We start from the raw sequence: 15,491 nt of genomic DNA on the forward strand, positions 1-15,491 counted from the left end.
GTCACCCACCTGAGATGTGTTTAAGGGTAATTTGGATGTGGTGCTTAGGGATATGGTTTAAGGTGACTCTTGTAGAGTAGGGCTCTAGGTTGGACTCAGTGATCCTCAGGGGCTTTTCCAACCTGGCTGTTTCTGTGATTCTGTGATGTCTGTGACTTGCTTCTTAAAGCAAATGATCTGTGCTTGGTTACACAGCAACACGCAGGCAATACCTGCCACATGCCTTGAAACGGTGGCACCCACCCAAAAGAAGTCCACCTTGCATAGCATGTTCCACTGGAGGCTCAGTAGCCTTTTGGTGCACCTACTAGCTTAGAAATCACTTGAACAAGGTCTTGAAAGCAAAACTAAAATCTGGATGTTTTCTTCAGTAGGCCTCTCAAGTGCATGATGCATCTGTGTTTAACATGCATTTGGAAGTGAGGAAGCTGCAAGACCAGCTTGCCTTCCTAATGCCTGGCTGCATAGCTATGCTATAATGACTCCTCTGATTCCTTAAGATAGTTTTCTTAGCTTTGTTGCAATGTTTACTTGCATAAGAAGCAAATACACAGTTCTTGCCCCATCATGCAATTTCATCTGTAAACTGTTCAGAAGGGCCTGTGGGGTAGGATGAAAGTAATGGTTTGGAACTGGAGCAGGAGAGATTTAGGTTGGACATCAGGAGGAAGTTCTGCACGGTGACAGTGGGGAAATACCAGAGCCAGGCTGCTTAGGGATGTGGTTGAGGCCCCATCCCTGGAGACATTCAAGGTCAGACTTGTTCTGGCCCTGGGCAGCCTGCCCTAGTTGGAGATGTCCCTGCTGCCTGCAGGGGCTTTGGACAAGATGACCTTGATGTTCCCTTCCAACCCAATGCGATCTGTGAACCTGTGAACTATAGGTGATAATAACAGATGACAGATGCATGTAGAGCTTAGTGAACCCTACCACTGCAATCCCTTGCACTGGCACCTATGTTGGCATTTTGGCTCTGAACCATCACTCACACAGTGCTTTTTGATATAGAAAGCTCTATGCATATGCTAAGTATTCTGCTACTGTTGACACGTACTTAAAACATTTCTCTTTCATTCTATTATTTATTCTTCATATCTTACATTTCTTTGCTTAGGTCCCAATTCTACCCAACTTTCACAACCAGCATTTTCAGTTTACACATTTTTTAGTTATTAGGCCAGAAATATTTGCAATATATTAGGTTAAGCACATACAAAAGTCTTTGGAGAATCCAGGATGCTTAATAATTCACAAAGATTGAAATTCTCTTTTCTCAAGTACGCCTTTGAAATCACTCCTCAACATTTACTCCAACTTAAGGATGTAAATGGGATTTATGTGGGAAAGAGGCTGTTGCTGGCTGTTTACACACGGGTGAATTTTGTCCAGTGGGTGTGTATGTTGATTTTTCCACTCTAGAATTTCTGATCCTCCCAATTCTTCATTACTACCTGCCAAAATCACTGTTGTTCGTTTGGGGATTTTGTACGCTACAAGTGTGATTTATGACCTTTGTGGTCAAAAAATTCCATATCTGACTCTTTTTCCATTCACCTTTAACTCTCCATCCCAGCCCTGATCATAAATGCTTCAAAAAGTTTATATGGATCAGTGACCTTTTTATTAATTAATGGTATTACTAAAAGCTAGCTTGTTAACAGAGTAAGCCTTGATTCTGCCTGTAGAAAAAGTCTCTCACTGAGGACCTCTCTAAGCCAATGGTGCCTGTACAAGAAGCTCTTAAATTTCTCAGCTGCTTATTTCTGAGAACTTCCAGCCCCAAAGGACTGATGTTTTTCTTTGCAACAATTTTCTTTGGGGAGATTTAGGAGTTTAAAGACTTCAGACAGCAGCAAATGTTGCGGGAAGAACATTATATTATATAATTGTTTTCCCCAAAGCAATACAATTCAACCACTTTTGAATTTGGATTATTTTACCTGTCATATTAAAAAAAAACAAAACAAAAAAACCCAAACATTTCCTTAAAGCTTGACCCTTGAGCTTAAACATATTTTCTGTTTTCACTTTACAACATTAATAACTGACATTTTAGTATCACCTCTGAAAACCAACAAGTTAACAGAAAAAAATCTGATGAGACCTCAGTATTCTGAATTTGTATTTCTTACTTGCCATAAGCACACTCCAAAGATACCTAAGTTGGTGCCAGAATATAATCCTACAATTACATCACATTTCCTTTTGAAAAGACAAATATTCAAACATGGTAGAACAAAAATAAAGTTGTAAATTGCATTAGGAGCAAGAGCCATTGGAGTTATCCAAGAAAAGCACATCTTTTCTGCACAAAGCTGGAGGCTGCACAAGCCCCAGACTCCACAACTATGCAGGGAATATGTGGCTGACCAGTAGCAGTTTGCCCTTTTATTAGAAGTATGCACAAAATAATTATTCTCTCCTGATTCTGTGAAGGCTTCAAATAGAGGAGAGATGGCAACAAGCACAACTGGAACAGGCCAAAGGAAGATTTTTGGATACAGTATGCCCCAAAGGGACAACAAAGCAGATTGGATGCCTGCAGAAACAAATAGAGCACAAGTGCCCCTCAAAAGTATGTTCACAGACTAATTGTGATGAAAAGTGGATGGAGAGTTTGCTGCTGATGAATGAATAATGGACATTTAGAAGTAATGTAAATCAAGCTACAAAGGTGCCACAGCAGATTTTTGTGATAGTATCCCTAAACAACTGTTCATCAAAGGTGGAATTTCTCCACTGATGGGACTCTGCTTTGGCCTCACCAAAGGGTTTTGCTGAGGGAGTTCTTTTGGGAGATATCATAGAATCATAGAATCATAGAATCAACCAGGTTGGAAGAGACCTCCAAGATCATCCAGTCCAACCTATCACCCAGCCCTAGCCAGTCAACTAGACCAATCTTGTTCCAATCCCCCATCATAGGCAGGGACATCTCCCACAAGAACAGGTCACTCAAGACCTCATCTGACCTGGACTTTAACACCTCCAGGAAAGGAGCATCCACATCCCATTACTCTATATCCTGTCATGACAAGACCTTGCAAATAGTTCCTCCCCAGCCCTCCTATAGGCTCCCTTCAGATACAAGAAGGCCACTATAAGGTCTCCTCAAAGCCTTCTCCTCTCCAGGCTGAAGAGCCCCAACTCTCCTAGCCTGTCCTGAAAGCGTAGCTTTGCTGTTCATAAGGTATCCAAAGAAACCTGAACAGACCATGTCTTCAGTGTAGACAGGAGAGAGTAAATTGACTAAAGAGCCTTCTTCATGATCTCCTAATCTTGGTCTTCTCAGTCCCATGTAACTCAGCCATCCTAGACAGACTCCAGCAGGCATGTGAGCAGCAGTGCTCTCAGCACCAGCACACTTTAAAGTGAAGCCATCATTAACATCCCCACACCCATCCCTAGTAAATCCTTTTCCTAAGTTTCTGAAAACAGATTTGGAAAGTCACCACATGGCTGTCATGACCTGTTCCTGCTCCATGTCAACTGTTTTCTCTCTGAAGATCTCTTCCTCTTTTCCATCCCACTTCCATACCGTGAAAGGAGACAAGAGGGGTAAGGATGCCAGCTACAGTTTATATAGGTCCAGCAAGGCATGTTTTGCTGCCTCTGTGACCCAGGAGAGGTAAGATCTCATTTCTGGACAGTTTTCAGTGACTTTTTCCTGTTTTGGGGAACTGTTTTATTTCTGTTTAAATGTTACTATAGATACTGGAACTTAGCCTTGCAAAGTTATATAACCAGCTTTGCAGAGTCAAGGGCAAGGATGTCAGGAGGGATCCTCCTGTGCAAGCCCTACAGAGAGGAGAACGTTTGATGCAAGAGTGCCAGGAGGGAAAGCTACTATTCACACCTGCTTCTAAGTCTGGCTGTGTGCCTGCCCTCAGGCCCATATGGATCTGAAGAGAGGTGAGATTTCTGGGAATGTCTTGGTGAAACTAGCCATAGGACAGTCACCAAAAATATTGAAAGAGTAACAGAATTTCTTCAGACATCAAGAGACAACACCACATAAAGCAGGCACTCCACAGCATGGAAACATAATGAAGTTGGTGTTGCATATGTCTGGACTGTTCAGGACAGGGATGTGCACAGAGCCCAATCCTCTTTGGAGGAAGCCAACTCCAGTCCTACAGTGTCTGTGTGGCCACACACCCTGGCTAAGTAGCCCAAAAAGTAGAGCTAGCCAGTTGTTGTGTCAGCACTGTCTCCAAGACCTGTGGTTCTGGAAGCTAACACGGTTCAAAAGTCACCAGCTTGCTCAGAGTAAATTTTGAGCAAAGTTACCTAACCATGGTGGTATGCTCAAAGCCTCAGGCATTCTTCTATTACTCATGAATATTTCTTTATCATATGGTAGGGAAAAAGAAGTTTCTAAACCCATTTTTAAATGCTTAAAGGCATTTGGCTTTCTTCACCATCATGTTCTTAAATTTGGATATTACTTAGAAAAAGTCCACTGTCCTCTAAGCTAATCAGCTCTCTACTGCTTCACCAAATACAACTGAATTCCAGGTGGACACTTGTATCTAAGAAGGATGGCTCACTGATTTCCCAGTGTTTTCAAGAAAGCTGGATTCAGCTCTTGACCCCTTGCAACATCAAAATCTCAGTCCACACTTCCAAACCAAGCTGGGCATTTGAACGTTTAACAGAGTATCTCCTGATTCAAACTGTAATTTTCATCCTTCCTTGCCCATAATACCTGTTTTCCATGAGTGGAATAGTGACCATGCTTCCTTATTTCACAGAAGTGTAGCAAAGATAATTCCCTTAGCAAGTATGTGATGTTTGCCATCAGAGCTTGAGAAAATGAGAATGGAGATTCCTTGCATCACAGGCATGAGAAATGCCCAGCTGTTCTTTACTTGAACCAGTGTCAGTTGTAATCTTGCCTCTCTTGACAACTGCTACAGATGTTCCTTTCACAACCAGTAGGAAGTCCTTCACAGAGATTTGCCATTGGAATGGGCTGCCCAGGGAGGTGGTGGAGTCACCATCCCTGGAGGTGTTCAAGAAAAGACTGAATGAGGCACTTAGTGCCATGGTTTAGATGACTGGCTAGGGCTGGGTGCTAGGTTGGACTGGATGATCTTGGAGGTCTCCTCCAACCTGGTTGATTCTGTGATTCTATGATTCAATACATATGCTGCTGGTGGTTCTTCAGCAAAACAAGGAGAGAGCTCAACAAGAGAGAGACACCAGGCACAGTCATTTAGGACAGAAGTAAGTATTAATTAACATCAAGGGCTATACATCTAGGTGAATTATGTGAACAGAAGCCATGTTTCACCTTCCTTGATTGTTTTTTTTTGCATATACCTGCCACCTCACTTTTATATCTCACAGCTCCTCAAAAGCTTGTTATACTCATACTGGAGCTTTTAAACCAAGTGCAGTTTTCAATTAAATGAAAGTCATTTAGATACTCTTCAGTGGTCCAAATATTCACAAGCTACAAGTGCAGTACCGTACTTGACATGGCCTCTGACACTACAGTTCACTGAAGTAGAGTTTTCCCAAGTCACGTAGAACAGGTCAGACAGAGGTCTGCTGAGGTGTGCTGCACTTGCACACTTAAAAGACAAGGTTTATGCAAACATAAAGAAGACAAGGTTTATGCAAACATAAAGAAGACAGGGTTTATGTAAACATAAAGAAGGATATTAAATGATCCAGCAGTAAGAAGTTGAGTAGGTGGCCACGACAAAAGCAAATGGCTTCTAGTTGCACCAGGGGAGATTTAGATTGGGTAGTAGATGAAATTTCACTGAAAGGGTTCTCAAACACTGGAACAGGCTCCCCAGGGAGCTGGTTGAATCCACAGCCCCTGGAGCTGTTTGAAAGCTGCAGAGATGTCATGCTGAGGGCCATGGTTTAGCACCAGACTTGGTAGAGTTAATGGTTGGACTTGATGATACTAAAGGTCTTTCCCAATCAAAACAATTCTATGATTCCATGACTCCAGCACTTGTACTGTATAGATACAGACAGACATTTCAGTTATTTTTCTTCCTGCAGTCACTAGAAACAAAATTTAACCAAACCAAAGAAAAATCCAAAATAAAAAGAAAGAAAAAGCTCAGTTTGCCCTGAGAAAATCTATCAGAGAACAATTTCTGGGATGTAGTGACCCCTCCACTTTTTGACAATCTGATTCCTTATCTCAAGTTGCACAGTGAAAAGCTGGCAATTTAAAACGAACCTGGTCATTTCTTTTATGATATAATTCTAACATGAAGGGTTGTAGATTAAGGAACAGAAATAATGAGTCCTCCCTTTAAGATTAGACTGGAAAATGTTGGCTTTTTTTTTTTTTTTCTGGTGCTAGTTTTATCTGAGTCATGAAAAATTACGAAGGTGTTTGGCAAAACACACTGTACAAATGCTTTTCTTATTGTATTGAAGAAAAAAAAACCACCCTACTAGCACAACTGGAAGCCTTGCACTTATTGTGAAATCATTTCTTTGCTTTCACGTCATTTTAATGTCACTCAATATTTCTTAACGAACTGAGCTGCAGGCTGGATACCTATGGAGGAATTCCCCTCTGCCTTTGAATGTTCTGAATGCCATATCCTCTTCTATCCCACTTAACTTTTCTTTCACAGTCCCATTGACTTTGCTTGAATTTTAACTGTTACTGTGAGTATTTCAAAGACATTCAGGCCACTTTAAGCGATCAATTCGTTGCTCAGAAATGCCAGAGTGACCTTACCATTTGCTGAATCTGTAAATAAGTAATTATTTGGCTTACTTATTAAGGTAACACACCCTAGCTAGGATGAAAAACCAGACCTACAAGATAAACCTCATCTCAAGTTTCTGCTGGTTGTACTGTCTCAAAGTACTTGCCCGTATTGTATTAGTGAAATTTCATCTATGCTTCACGGTGTAGGTTGGAAGTGTGAGGCATGGGTGGTCAAAGCCACAGTCACCTAACAGATGTCTTCTCTCATTAATTGATGAGTTTAGAATCTTGTTCTGTGCAGATAGAAAGTCAGATTTTCTTTATAGCAGTGGCTGCATGGCAAAGTGTGTAACTACAATTTTCCTGTCAAATCACTTGTCTTTAAAATAGGTGAATCAATAATTGCATTACCAGGTGTCTGTGTAGAAGGGAAAGAATTACACTTCGTGTAGGGGAAATATTATTACCATCACCCCAGAACATTCATCTTTTTTTGCCTGTGTATTAAAATCCTAAATAACATCACTTTACAAAAGTGATTTGGAAGTATCATGAAAACAAATTGTGTCCAAAATCATGTTAAACAAATTCCACCTGTATAAAAAAACCCCAACATTTTAAAAGGATGTATTTTCCCAAATGGTTTTTTTTTTTGCTTTTAACATTTAGAATATGTAGTAAAGGGGAAATACAATAAAAATGGATGGTAGTGCTGTTAAAAACCCAGCACTTGTTCTCTGGTTTGACTAAACAGATGCCATTCTTGCTGGAGAATATAGTGGCACACACAGCTATGGAAGGTGGTAGCCACTGGCTATTCCTTTACTTTGTTGTTAATGCCAGCATTATGGCAATTTTAAGTTGCAATTTGTTTTCATTTGTTGTTTTCTGTTTAAAAAGTACAGCATTTTATAGGTAGTGGCTGCCATGAACAGCCTGGTTTTAAAGCACATAATGATCCTTATCTTCCCCTAAAAGTGGTACTTAATAGAGAATCACAGGATCACAGCATTGGTCAAGTTGGAAGGGACCTCAGGAGGTCATTTAGTCCAATTTCCTGCTCAGAGTAGGTTCAGCTCTGAATTCAGAACAGATTTGTCTGGGCTTTGTCCAATCAGATTCAAAAACAACCAAACTGCTGAAAGAATTTAAGAGCCTCTCTGGGCAACATGTTCTAAAACTTAATGGCAAAAGACTGGTTTTTTTCTTGTTTTGGCTGGAATGCTCCCCTGCCATTCCCTTGGTTTTATGACCACTGTTTCCCATCCTCAAATGGTGCCCTTCAGCTTCACCTTCTCAGTAACCTCACTGTAGGTGCTGGAGAGGAGCTGCTGGTAGGTTCCCACTGAAACTATTTCTTCTCTAGACTGTAACAGCCTTTACCATAATAGGATGTTTTTTTTTTTTAATATAATGGCATTTAAAATATATTTATATCCATTTTTAATACTGAAAAAATAGCAAAAGATGGTAGCTAGTCCAAACTGGACAGATTCTGCAAAGTTCTTAAGCTTCTTTCAAACAGCAGAGGAAAGAACCAATATGTACTCAACACTGGTCAGGCCATACCTTGAGTCCTGTGTCCAGTTCTGGGCCCCTCAATTCAAGAGAGATGTTGAGGTGCTGGAACATGTCAAAAGAAGGGCAACAAAGCTGGTGAAAGGCCTGGAACACAAACCCTATGAGGAGATGCTGAGAGAGCTGGGGGTGTGCAGCCTGCAGAAGAGGAGGCTCAGGGGGGACCTCATTGCTGTCTACAACTGCCTGAAGGGAGACTGTAGCCAGGTGCGGGGTGGTCTCTTCTCCCAGGCAACCAGCAATAGAACAAGGGGACACAGTCTCAAGTTATGCTGGGGGAAGTATAGGCTGGATGTTAGGAGGAAGTTCTTCCCAGAGAGAGTGATTTGCATTGGAATGGGCTGCCCAGGGAGGTGGTGGAGGCACTGTCCCTGGAGGTGTTCAAGCAAAGCCTGGATGAGACACTTAGTGCCATGGTCTAGTTGACTGGGCAGGGCTGGGTGCTAAGTTGGACTGGATGATCTTGGAGGTCTCTTCCAACCTGGCTGATTCTATGATTCTGTGAATATCACACCAACTTCAGTACATCCCTGCACAAAAGGAATGAAACTCTACACTTTGTCTGGTAAGTCATGCAAGAGCCTCACAGCTCAATGAAGAAATGTGCTCAATTTTCAGTAAGTATTGAGTGACATGAGAGTAAGAGAGACAGCATTTATCAGTCCCCTGTTTTCATGCAATACCAGCTATGCAAGAAACAATAAATAGAATTAAAAATAAAACTGTTTCCCCAAATGGCATGCTTTTGGAGGCTGTTTTTCAATATTGTGCATTATGAGTCATCTGTGACTGTGGAAATTCCAGTAAGTCAATGATGTTCTGTCAGGCCTGAACTGGACTCTTTAATTTCTAAACTACACAAGCAAACAAACTCCTCAAATATAAAAAGAGGAGAAAAAAATGCTAAAATGGGTGTTTGCATCTTAAGAAACCCCTCAATCACCCAGAATAGATTAAAAGTTGTTCCTGTGTTCTTTCAGGACACCTAAAAACCTGTGATCTCTGGATATAAGAGACTTCCAACATGTGTCCTGCTTCAGCTATACAAAGCTGAAGCCATGCATAATAAAATATGACCAAAGAAAGAAAGGCTTTAGTTAAACAAAAGGAATTAACACAATACATTAACATTTATCTGTTTTCCCCTCAGCCACACAAAAAATAACTGGAGGCACAATAGCCTTAACTACAGGCTACTTTAGTTAGTCTGAACTCTGTTCTGGAAGATCTAAGGTATGCCTTTCTCTTAGGAGTAATCTGGCATTGCATCTACTGAGTTGCTTGACTGAGAGAAGTCAAAGTGATTTTTAAATCATATAGACCCTTTGGAGGCATAAATAGATACACCTGAAGTACTTTTTGCACAGCAAAGTCAACTTTGATCTGTTAATGATTCCAATTTCTAACTGGCTCACAGCAGGACTTTATTGAGAACAGCAAAGAGCAAATACTGTTGGGATGGAGCAGTGGACAGAACTAAAAGCAACAGCAGTTTTATAACTAAAACAATGACTGCATCTATTTTATTTATTTATTTTTGTGTGAGCAAATCACATCATCTTTCTGCTTCCTATTCTATGCTCCTAGGAAAAATTCCAGCCCAAGTACTAAGGGAAATGTCATTACAGTAATAAAACTCAAGAACAGTAGTAAGAGAAACAGCATCTGCACAGATGGCAAGACTGTTCTCAGCTACATCAGCATCCACACCTCCACTGGAGTGCCTACCAGCATACATTTGATGAGAATTTGGTCTCCAGACCCAACTTTACATGACCATATCTGCTATTAGCTCCAAAAAATGCTGCTATGGAAATCTCAGGTGTCCCTGAACTACATCTTGGACATCAATACTTAATGCAACAATCTCTCTGCATTTCAAATAATGAAACTGAAGCCCAGCAGCCTTCAGTAGCAGTTACATCTGCAACAGAAACATGCTTGTTCTCAAAAAACATCCATGCATAACATGAAATTCAACACACACACACACTGCTGTCCCCAAATGTTGTCCCTGTAATTTTGATTGTTGCAGTGGACCTCAAGATGGACTCTGAGAGGACTGTTTTTTTATTAAAAGCATTTATGTGCAGCTTGTGGTTTTAACTGGAAAGAGGAGCCAGCCATCCTTTCCTCATGTCAGGCAGTGAACACAGGAGGACCTTGTGTTGTACTGCCACAAAATGGGAATTCATTGGTGCTAGTCTCTTCCCCCTAGTAACAAGTGGTAGCATGTGAGGAGATAGCCTCAAGTTGCATCAGGGCAGTATTTGGTTGGATATTAGAAGAAATTTCTTTACTAACAGGGTTCTTAAAGTCTGGAACAGACTCTCTCAGGAGGTGGTTGAATCCCCAAGCCTGCAGGCAATTAAAAGCCACAGAGATGTGGTGCTACTACCAGACTTGGTAGTTAGATGATGGTTGGGCTCAATGATCCGGGAGGTCTTTTCCAATTGGAACAATTCGATGATCCCATGATTTCTGGAGTGAGGAACTACAGCACTTGTCTTTGCCCTGAGGACACAGGAAGAGGCAGGCAGTGAGGAGGAACCTGGGCTGGGTCAGGCAGCAGGAGAAGGAAGGCAGGGAGGGGTTCACACATTTACCTCTGCCCTAGGCCCCATGAACATCAACACCAGCTCTGCCCAAGCTGCTCCAGTGGTTTCCTCTTGCCCACACCTGTGTGACATAGCCAGAGAGCCTGGCTGCTCATTGCCACCTTGCCCTTCCTCCAAGCAAACAGTAAGGTCCCAACTATGCAAACACCCAGGCTGACTCACAGGTTGCTTGCATGCCCAAGTGGCTACAAGATGAGAGCCCACCATTCCAATATGGGGAGTTCCAACACAAGAAAAGCACATCTTGGGGCACACTGCAAAAGCCTTTCCCAGGGATCAGCTCACTGAATGGCATGAGAATTGTCTGACAAAAGATATGCTTGAGTCACAGAATTCACAGGAGGATATGTCTATACCATAGACACAAGCAATGTGACTGCAACACAGTGTAAACATAACCAAGCAAGCTTTACATTAGCTGCTCTGGGCACTGGTAGTCATCCAGGCATTGAGTTCAGGCCAACCTAACCACTCAAGTATTCGCTGAGCTTTATGGGCATGTTTTCTAGCCAGCTCCAACGTCCACACTGCCACAGTTGGATTGCTACCAGCTCCCCAGCTGACTAGTTTAAAAGCAGCTCAGGTATGTCTGTGACCAGCAGCACAGACATACCTAAGCTTCTAAATCATTTAAACTCCTATTTAAGCTCCTACTGTCTCAACTTCCACATCTTAAAAATTGGAATAACAGCACTGGCCTGTGGTGTCGCTGCATGGCTGAGATGAAACATTTGGGGTGGAATAAAAGAAATAAAGAATGCTTAAAGTGTGATATTTAGGGTTCTTCCAAGATATGAACTATGATATTCATCACAAAAGTAATGCAATGACCTCTCTCTCATTCATTCCAGAAGCAGTTCACTGAAGCTGAGGGGAAACCTCAGTCGCTGTCTACAACTACCCAAGGAGAGGTTGTATACAGGTGGGGGTCGGTCTCTTCTCCCAAGTAACTAGTAGAAGTTTGAGAGGGAATGGCCTAAAAGTGTGCCAGGGGACGTTCAGATTTGATACTAGGAATCATTTCTTTCCTGAGTCAGGCATTGGAACAGGCTGCCCAGGGAGGTGGTGGAGTTGCCATCTTTGAAGGTGTTCAGGAAATGCATGGACGTGGCACTTTGGGACATCATTTAAAGGCCATGGAGGTGTTGGTTTGACAGTTGGACTTAATGATCTTAAGAGGTTTTCTCCCACCAAAACAATTGTACAAGTACCAGATGTAGGAGGTGATCTGAAACCATGCAGAATACAGTAAGTTTGTACATAGATACTCAAACACCTCAAATATGTCCAGGCCTTACCCTGTATCTGTGGACTAAGGGAAAAGTCCACCGAGTCCAGCAGACATTTCCCCTCCATAAACACCACCAACTGACTAAACAGAGTAGTTTGTGACACAGAGCAACTGGAAGAAATGGCAGCTGAACACTTGCATTGCTTGGGATCAGTAAATCACCCCAACTTCAACACATAACCTGAAATTGAATTCAGGACTGAAAAAGCACACAAAATTCTTCACTATTTACTTTACTTTTAACTGACTGGAAGCACAATGTAGCTTTAGACTTTAAAAGCCTTAAATTTCTGTACTATTTATGTCACATTGATCACAGTGGTCATTTAGCTGATTGCAGCAAGGGTTCCTTTCATCATGGCTGGTTTTGGTTCTTTAACAGACATCTGAATACATTACATCTTTTCCTTTAACATTTAAATACCCATTTGTTCACACCAAAGAGCCATCCTCCACCACCTCTGCACCACCTCCTGTCCTGTTACACCGAAAATCTGCATGTGCCAAAACTCTCCTTAACGTTTGGGAATACGGATCCTCATGGCTCCATCATGTCACATGCTCCATGGCAAGGGCTCATGCCATGTGCTGCAAACCAAAGGACACTCAATCAGTAATCTTCACTCCTCAAATACCAATGACATCCATACCACTTCTCCTCCTGAGAGAGAAGTCACTCAGCACATCAACATCTGAAATGCTGAGAGGACAATGGGCAGAGCAGGGATGGAGGAGGTGTGGTGGTAGATGTTAAGGGCTGCCATCAGGCAGTCCTTTGATCTAGAAACACTTCCAGACTTGGTTAAAACTGCTGAGTCTGCTAAACAGATGGCAAGGACTCTCTGTGCTACCAGCTTCTCCTCCTGCTTTTTCAATTCCCATTAAAATCAATGAGATTCTGGTCCCTTCAGAATTTGAACATGCCTTCAAATTTCTGGACTGTCAAAATATGAAAAGCAAACACAGGAAGGCAGTGAAATGCTGACTGATGTACAGCCCTGCTTGGCATCACAGAAGTATCATTCACAATCCTCACTCCCCTTGTTTGCCAATATAAATGCAAACAGACTTCACAAAAAGACAGCAAAATTACACTGGATTAAAGCAGGTTCACCTGAGGCTAGAACTTGATGACAGCAGCAAAACCTGACATCTTTACCAAGAGCATCATGCTAGCTCTACTAAATCTTTCGGCATTTATCATGATCACATTAAAACTACTCTGCCTTCAACCTAAGGGTTAGCTGCTACAGTTTGGACCACAAGCATACCTTGGGATGGGCCTATATTCCTATGGTTCTATTTAAAGGGGACCTTGGACCCCTCAAACTACCACATTAGCTGTGTAACCTCTGCTAGTTACCAGAAGAATGCAAAACTGGGACACAACTACTGTATCTTGAGCATGTTCATGCAAGAAAACTACAGGAGCTCCTTTTCACAGCCCTAATGAAATGTTTCATGTCCATGTGTATGTTTTAACACAGCAATTCTGATTATAAGCTTATAATAAAAAAATGACACTTTATGAGCTACATGATAGTATTTCAACAATACCTTGTTGTGACATGATACAGCGTAATTACTTAGCAAGAGAAGCTACAATTCATTGTTATGTCATTGAGTTATAGCCTTCAGGGCTTCAGATTGGTGTCTTAGTTTGCTTTTTAAAGCCACAGAGACTAGCAAGCTAAGTCAAGGAATGCATTAAAACACCCCAGCAGTAACAACACTGCACACGGCAGCAGTGTGTTTGAAAATGTTCTCCCTATCTTTTCCCCATCCCTTTTTTTATTCTTCTTCTACAGCATTGAGATCATACTGGTAAAACAGATAACAGAAATTTCAACCCAAACAGGTCTGTTACATGAAAGTCCTATCAAGGCAGTTAAATCCAGAGACTGATCCTACAAAGCTAGACATGTTGAGCACCTACCACTTGCTCTACCCACCAGACAAAGCATGCCAAGTCCCACATGGTGACCTCTCCATCACTGGCTTTTCATCTGTCCAAGCACTTTGCTCTGCAGGACAGGGCCTTGCCAAGCACAGCATTGGCCTCTTCCCTGGCACCATTTTTAGGTACCATCTATCGTCACTCAAGAAAGGAGATGATTTTATACAGACTGTATGGTCCTGCTCTGGCAGGGGGCTGGACTCGATGAGCTCTTTGGGTACCTTCCAACCCCTAGCATCCTGTGCATACAGTTGGATTAGTAGAAGCAGTGTTGCCTCTCTGATGGAGATGAAGCAGTAGGCCAGGAGGTAAGTGTTGTAAAAAACACCGCTCGCAGTGCAGACCCTTGGTTTGTTTCAGGGTAGAAAGGTAACTGGCTCCTGTTTCACAGGAGGTTCGCCTGCGAAACTCTGTCTCAAGCATTAAGTACGATTTGGGTACAAATCCGCCCCCTCCGCCTCGGCGTGCCCCCGCTGCCCTAGCACCTGGGGAGCCGTGGGGCCGGGCCAGGCTTCCTTAGCCTGGCAACCCCCGGGCAGGGCGGTAGCTGCGGCCGCTCCCCTGCTCCTGCCCCTCCAGCGGCAAGGGAGGCCAGATAGAGGAATGAATGGAGGACACACCTGCTTCGGGCGGTGCCAGCCGCGGGGCTAGGCGGGCGGTCAGGGGCCAGTCGGGGAGTGGGCCAGCCCACCCCGGGGCCGCCCGGCCGAGGGGAGCTAGTAAAGCATCTATCTCAACATCTGCCCCCTTCCCTCACGCCTGTCCCCTGCGGACAGCGAAAGCGCACCGGGGTACGACGTGTGGGTCGCAGCCATTAAAAAACCCCACCCCGGCAGGGGCCTCAGGCAGCTGGCAGTCTCAGCGGGCGAGTCGCCAAGCCGGGGCAGAGGCGGCCCGACACCTCTGCCCCACGCCCAGCCTCGCCTTGGCGCGCCTCGCTTCTCCTCGCCTCGCCCGGCCGCGGCCCAGTCCGGCCCCGCCACCTCCCCGGCGCGCCGGGGCGCGGCACGGGTTGCCCCGCGGGCGGGCAGGCAGGGGCTGGGGGAACCGCCGCCTGGTTCCACGCCGCCCTACTGCCTTTCCCAGCCCCCGCCAGCGAAGCCAGCTCGATGGCAGCGCCCCAGAGCGAGCACCTCCCTTCCTTCCCCCCGAGCACTGGGTGTTGCTGTTGTTTTGCTGCCGCGGCCGCCGCAGGTCGGCCGGGGTGGGCGCGGAGGGAGGGAGGGGAAGGGGTGCGCTGCGCTGCGGGGCCGGGTGCCAGGCGCACGCCTCTGCCTGACACACGGGCGGGAAGGAGGAGCTGGACGGGCAGGTTTGTCAGCGGGGCGGTGGCGGCCCCGCTCCCCTCCCTCC

This window comes from Pogoniulus pusillus, chromosome 9 (genome assembly GCF_015220805.1).
Source record: "Pogoniulus pusillus isolate bPogPus1 chromosome 9, bPogPus1.pri, whole genome shotgun sequence".
Lineage (NCBI taxonomy): Eukaryota > Metazoa > Chordata > Aves > Piciformes > Lybiidae > Pogoniulus > Pogoniulus pusillus.